Source organism: Sus scrofa, chromosome 6 (assembly GCF_054392235.1).
Source record: "Sus scrofa isolate SSC_HxYL_T2T_F1_AM1 chromosome 6, Sscrofa_HxYL_maternal_Yorkshire_Landrace_v2.0, whole genome shotgun sequence".
Classification (NCBI taxonomy): domain Eukaryota; kingdom Metazoa; phylum Chordata; class Mammalia; order Artiodactyla; family Suidae; genus Sus; species Sus scrofa.
The window spans coordinates 151491217-151497500 of record NC_139388.1 but is presented as its reverse complement, the minus strand read 5'-3'; the positions used below and the strand labels follow the sequence as shown (position 1 = coordinate 151497500).

At 41.8% G+C, this 6284-nt stretch overlaps 1 protein-coding gene across 13 annotated transcripts in view; it reads left to right on the top strand.

Moving 5' to 3' along the window:
- Nucleotides 1-6284, top strand: part of DNAJC6 (DnaJ heat shock protein family (Hsp40) member C6) — a 170652-nt gene that overhangs the window by 107675 nt on the left and 56693 nt on the right. The window contains exon 1 of one of the 13 annotated variants that reach the window (XM_021093585.2): nucleotides 1059-1278. The gene's annotated coding sequence lies outside the window, so the exon portion shown is untranslated. 13 annotated transcript variants of the gene reach the window in all.

The following is a 6284-nucleotide window of genomic DNA, read 5'->3' as shown; positions in this document are numbered from 1 at the left end:
CTACTAAAGCTTTAATTATAGACATTCAAATTTGCTCTTGATATACTTTTCACCTTATTAAATATTACCCTTCTTTTGACTTTCTTCAATGATTTAAAAATGTAAAAGCCCTTCTTATTTCATAGACTGTATAAAAATAAGCAGTGGACTGGATTTAGCTCATGGGCCCTAGTTTGTCGACTCCTGATCTACTATTCATTATTTTTCTCCTGCATATCACTCTCTGACTCCTCTGTTTCCTTCTTTGTTGTGTCATTTTTTTGGAAGCCTTTCTGTCCTTTCCCTCAACTAGCTGAGCTCCAGTATCCTTTTGAGAATCTGTGCTTCCGACACGCACGCACCTCATTAGGGAGAGGCAGAATACCCACCTAAGAGAACGGTTAGGGCAAAATCAGACTGCGTCCCTCTTCTCTTTTTTTTTGGGTCCTGACTAGTTTGACATATAATTTGGGTATATGGAGGTTACAGGCTTTGTAACTCTGGCAAATGATTCTGGTTTCTGCAGGGTTCCAAGGCTCTAATGAACAGAGCATGCAGCCTGAGTGATGGTGAGAGTCTGATTTTCAGATAATCAGGATATTTATATCTTTTAATAGGTTAGGGCCTAGGAGTTCTGTTCCAGCATGAAGTTGAGAGTCAGGGAGCGGTCTAGACAATCAATTTGGTGTAATATCTGAGAACAATAATATATAAGAAGGGTGTTCAGGCTTGAGGGGTGACGAGATGGACGTGAAGAATTACAGGCATTGATGCTGCTCTTTCCTTGCGATATTTAAAATGAAGACAATACACATTGTTATACATGGATGTGTTTAAAGAGAAATAATATGCCCTATGTCATAGGAAAGCAGAAGACCAGAGAACATTCTCAGATCTGTAGCTCTAGCCCAAGCCTGTGGAGCTGCTCATCAAACTAGCTCCTAGCAATTAGTTAGGGCTGTGAAGCGGTTGGGGTGACCGAGGCTCGGCTGCCTGCGTAATGAGGTTGCTTTGGTTGGTCTGACAGATGCAATGATTTATGAGAGAGCTTGTTGAGAGGACATCTGCTGGGAGCAGCCAGATGAAGGGCGTACATGTGGGAGGTGGAGGAGAGTGAGGAATAGGAGAGGGGTGGCTGCGTGTGAGGCAGGTAAGGATCATCCTGAGTCCAGCAGGGAGAATTGCAGGCTGACACGGAGCCGGGGAAGGCTGTGCAGTGGTAGAAGCGGCTTAGGCTTTGGAATTGTACAGACCCGAGTTTGAATCCCTGGCTCTCCTGCTCATTAGCTGAGATCTTAGGTGAGTGGCTTTTCTTCTTCGAACCTCCATTCCTTCCAAGCATGGGCGAGCTCTGTAAGTGTAGACATTATCAGTGTTTGTCCATGTATCGTTCATTTGTTTATTCACCAGCATTGATTGTTCTTTGCAATTTCTAATACAGCCTCATTTTCAAATAGATGCCTCGTGGTGACTTAGGCATCGTAAGCACTTGTGATCAGGATGTAAATACCTAGCTGTCAACATATATTTATAGGTATATGTTTGAACCTCTAAATGACTTGTAGGGGTTTTGTAGATATTTGAAGTATGATTTAAAGAAGCGCTGCCTGGCCAGTAAACACAATAAAAGTTACCTCACTGGAAGTTGGGGAAATCTCAAAAGAAGATATTTTCATACTCACCGGACTGATAAAAATGTTAAAGTCCGACATACTGAATATTTTAAGAGAACGTAGAATGAGGGGAGCTCCTATGCACCGCTAGCAGGGGTATAAACTGATACAGCTACCTTGGAAAATGATGGGTTAATGTCCAGAAGTTTGAAAATGTGCATATCCTACCTACTAGCAGATTTCCGCTCCTAGGTGTCACCTAGGGAGATCTCTCACATGGAATCAAGCCAATGTGTTCAGAACCGTCTTGTTTGTTAGAGAAAACAACCTTAGTAGCCACTACCCACCCCATGGGGTAATGAATGCATACTTTGAGTGAACAAAAGGTACATGTAGCAATATGATGATTACAATATCATTATTACACCTAAAAATTTACAATAACTCCCTAATATTGAATACCCAGTTAATTGTTGAAATTCTGATTGCCCATAAATGTTACAAACTTTTTATAGTTTGTTTGGATTAAGGTCCATGCATTGTCCTTGGTTGATTTGTCTTTCAAGACATCTTAACCTATAGATTCCTCCTCCAACTTTCCCTTCTCTTGCAATTAATTTTTTAGTTTTATTAAGGTACGACTAATATTAAAAAATCGCATACTGAAATGTATATATCCGATGAGTTTAGACATATGTATACTTGTGATGCTGTCACCACAACCTCCAAAATTTTTCTTGTGTTCTTTTGTTTTGTAAGAATACTTAACATTGGATCTATCTTTCCTTTTCTTCCTTTCTTTCTTTCTTCCTTCCTTCTTTTCTTTCTTTCTTTCTTTCTTTCTTTCTTTCTTTCTTTCTTTCTTTCTTTCCTTCTTTCTTTTCTTTCTTTCTTTCTTTTGGTGGAACTTGTGGCATATGGAAGTTCCTGAGCTAGGGATTGAATCCAAGCTACAGCTGCAACCCATGCCAGATCCTGTGCTGGGCTGGGATTGAACCTGTGCCTCGGCAGTGACCCAAGCCGCTGCTGTTAGTCTTCTTCTTCTTCTTTTTTTTTTTTTTTAATGATTTTTATTTTTTCCATTACAGTGGTTTACAGTGTTCTGTCAATTTCTACTGTACAGCAAAGTGACCCAGTCACACACATATATACATTCTTTTTTGTCACATTATCCTTCATCATGCTCCATCATAAGTGACTAGATATAGTTCCGTGTGCTATGCAGCAAGATCTCATTGCTTATGCACTCCAAAGGCAATAGTTTGTATCTATTAATCCCTGATTCTCAGTCCATCCCACTCCCCCCTCCCCTTTGGCAACCACAAGTCTGTTCTCTAAGTCCATGAGTTTCTTTTCTGTGGAAAGGTTCATTTGTGCCGTATATTAGACTCCAGATATAAGTGATATCATGTGGTATTTGTCTTTCTCTTTCTGACTCACTTAGTATGAGAACCATGTTGTTGCACGTGGCGTTATTTTGTTCTTTTTTATGGCTGAGTAGTATTCCATTGTGCATAAATACCATATCTTCTTAATCCATCCGTGTGGACATTTAGGTTGTTTCCATGTCTTGGCTCTTGTGCATAGTGCTCTAATGAACATACGGGTGCCTGTGTCTTTTTCAAGGAAAGTGTTGTCCAGATATATGCCCAAGAGTGGGATTTCTGGATCATATGACAGTTCTTTATTTAGTTTTCTGAGGTACCTCTGTACTGTTTTCCATAATGGTTGTGCCAATTTACATTCCCACCAATAGTGTAGGAGGGTAACCTTTTCTCCAAACCCTCTCCAACATTTGTTATTTGTTGACTTGTTAATGATGGCCCTTCTGACAGGTGTGAGGTGGTACCTCATAGTAGTTTTGATTTGCATTTCTCTAGTAATTAGTGATGTTAAGCATTTTTTCGTGTGCTCGTTGGCCATCTGTATATCTTCTTTGGAGAAATTTCTATTCAGGTCTTTTGTCCATTTTTCAATTGGGTTGTTGGTTTTTTTGCTGTTGAGTTGTATAAGTTGTTGGTATATTTTAGAGATTAAGCCCTTGTCAGTTTTATCATTTGAAGCTATTTTCTCCCATTCCATAGGTTGTCTTTTTTTTTTTTTTATGGTTTCCTTTGTTGTGCAAAATTTGTCAGTTTGATTAGGTCCCATTGGTTTATTTTTGCTTTTATTTCTGTTGCCTTGGGAGACTGACCTAAGAAAACATTTGTATGGTTGATGTCAGAGAATGTTTTGCCTATGTTCTCTTCTAGGAGTTTGATAGTATTTTGTCTTACATTTGCCTTTAAGCCATTTTAAGTTTATTTTTATGTATTGTGTGAGGGTGCGTTTGCTGTTGGATTCTTAACCCACTGCACCACATTGGGAACTCCAAGATCCATCTTTTTGTGTTTGTTTTTAAATTTTCTCTAGATTGTTCACAAACGCATTTAACCAGTGTCCACATGCATGCATCTAGCTGGAGCTCAAAATAACCGATCGCCTTTGAAGATAGTTACGCATCCTCCTTGTCCACGGGAACCACATTCAGCAAGGGTCAAAGTCATAGAGGTGTGCTCTTGGGAGCTCAGTAACTTCCTGTGTTCCACCGTACCTGAGACCCAGAGCATATTTCAAAGTATATATACTACAAACATCACAACTTTTTAAGAAGAGATGTCCTCTTGCCCTTTGTCGTCATAGAGTTGAAAAGTGAACAAAGATGAAAAATATCATCAACATAGGAATTTCAGGTTGTGGCAGAGTAATAGCATAGCAGCAATCTAGTGACCCCTAAATGTGGTAGATCCTATGCTAATAGCTTAAGATGAACTCCTTTAATGTTTCCCTGTGGAGTAGGCACCATTTTTATCCCTATTTTACAGACAAGAAGCAAAAGGCTTAGAAAGACTGTGACTTCCCAAGACCTTACAGTTAGGAGTAGCAAGACTGGGCCAGAACCCAAGTCAGAGCAACTCATGCCCTTGACTACTGGTCTGTGCAGCCTGCCTGGCTGTTGTTTACATTTGCTTCTGCTCACAGATTCCTGCTTCCTTCTTGTATCAACCTTTTTTTTTTTTTTTTTTTTTGGTCTTTTTTAGGACTGCACCCACAGCATGTGGAGCTTCCTAGGCTAGGGGTCTAATCGGAGAGCTGCAGCTGCCAGCCTACACTAGAGCCACAGCAACGCGGGATCTGAGCCGCGTCTGCAACCTACACCACAGCTCACGGCAACGCCGGATCCTTAACGCACTGAGCGAGGCTAGGGATCGAACCCGCAACCTCATGATTCCTAGTCGGATTCATTTCCACTGAGCCATGACGGGACCTCCCCTTCTTGTATCAGTCTTGACAAGCGAAGTTATCCTATGGTAACAGTCTCAAAATGGGAACGGGGGAGCTTCTAATGGTAAAGGGGTATTCCTTACTCAGGCAACCTGTTCATCAAAGAGCAGCTGAGAGCTCTGCCACAGGCTCCTTACTCTGGGACCTAGGAGTCCTGGACAGAGCAGCCACAATCTCAAGATTTGCTGGTTGCTGTGGAGAGAGGGAGGGGGGGAGAGAGAGAGGATATGAGCAGTGGAGAATCTCTTACTAACAGGTAAGTGCTCCATCCTGAAAGTGACTCACAACACTTGCACTCATGTCCCAGGCTAGAGTGCTGGTTTTCAAATGGCTCATCTTACCAATGTCTAGAGACATTTTTGGCTATCACAGCTGGGAGAATGGGGGATGCTATTGGAGCTGTCTAGTGACTAGAGGTCAGGGATGCTGCTAAACATCCTACAATGCACAGGACCCACCCTGCTGCCCTCCCATACCCCCCCAACACACACACACACACACACACACACACACACACACACACACAGCAAAGAAGTATGTGGCCTCACTGTCAATAGTGCCGAGGTTGAGAAACTCTGGATTAGAGCCAATTACAAAGAGCCAGAAAGTGCAATTTTATGAAATTTTCAGGGAGGACAACCCTGACATCCTTGACAAATAACACCAGTAACCACCATGCATCATCCAGCCTAAAAGCTGTTGTAAAGGCTTTTCAGAAGATATTTTCCCAGGATGGAAGTGAATTATTACTTTGCGGGACAGCTGTGGAAGGAGTCTTCCAACACACTTAACATCGTCAAGGGGCAGGGGAGGCCCCTGGACTCACTTTTCAGCTGACCACTGGTTTTTGTCTGCAGAAGCTCTGGATCAGCACTGCCTGAAAGGAGCATAATGCAGACCACGTATGCCATTTAAAATGTTCTGGTATCCATGTGAAAAAAGTAAAAAGGAACAGGTGAAATTAATGTGATAGTAGAATCAATTTAATTCCACCTATCCAAAATATTATCATTTTAACATCTAATCATTGTTAAAATAGTCATGAGATATTTTGCATTTGCACTGTCTTTGCACTGGGTATGTATTTTATACTCGCCGCATGTCTCAATTCGAACTAGCCACATTTTCAGTGCTCAGCTGGCACATAGGCAATTGTACGTGCAGCTCTGGAGGTTTCTGTGCCTGGGACTCTCCTTGGTCTCCTCTGAGGACCAGCAACACTGCTGTAACCCAGAGTCCACCAGTTCTGGGAGCATGACAGAGCTTCCAGGAAGATCTGACCCAGACTCCCGAAGACGGTCTGCATGTGTTTTAGGAACAAAGAGGGATTGGCCTCCTGTGTAGTCTGTGCCATTACCTCTTTTTCCA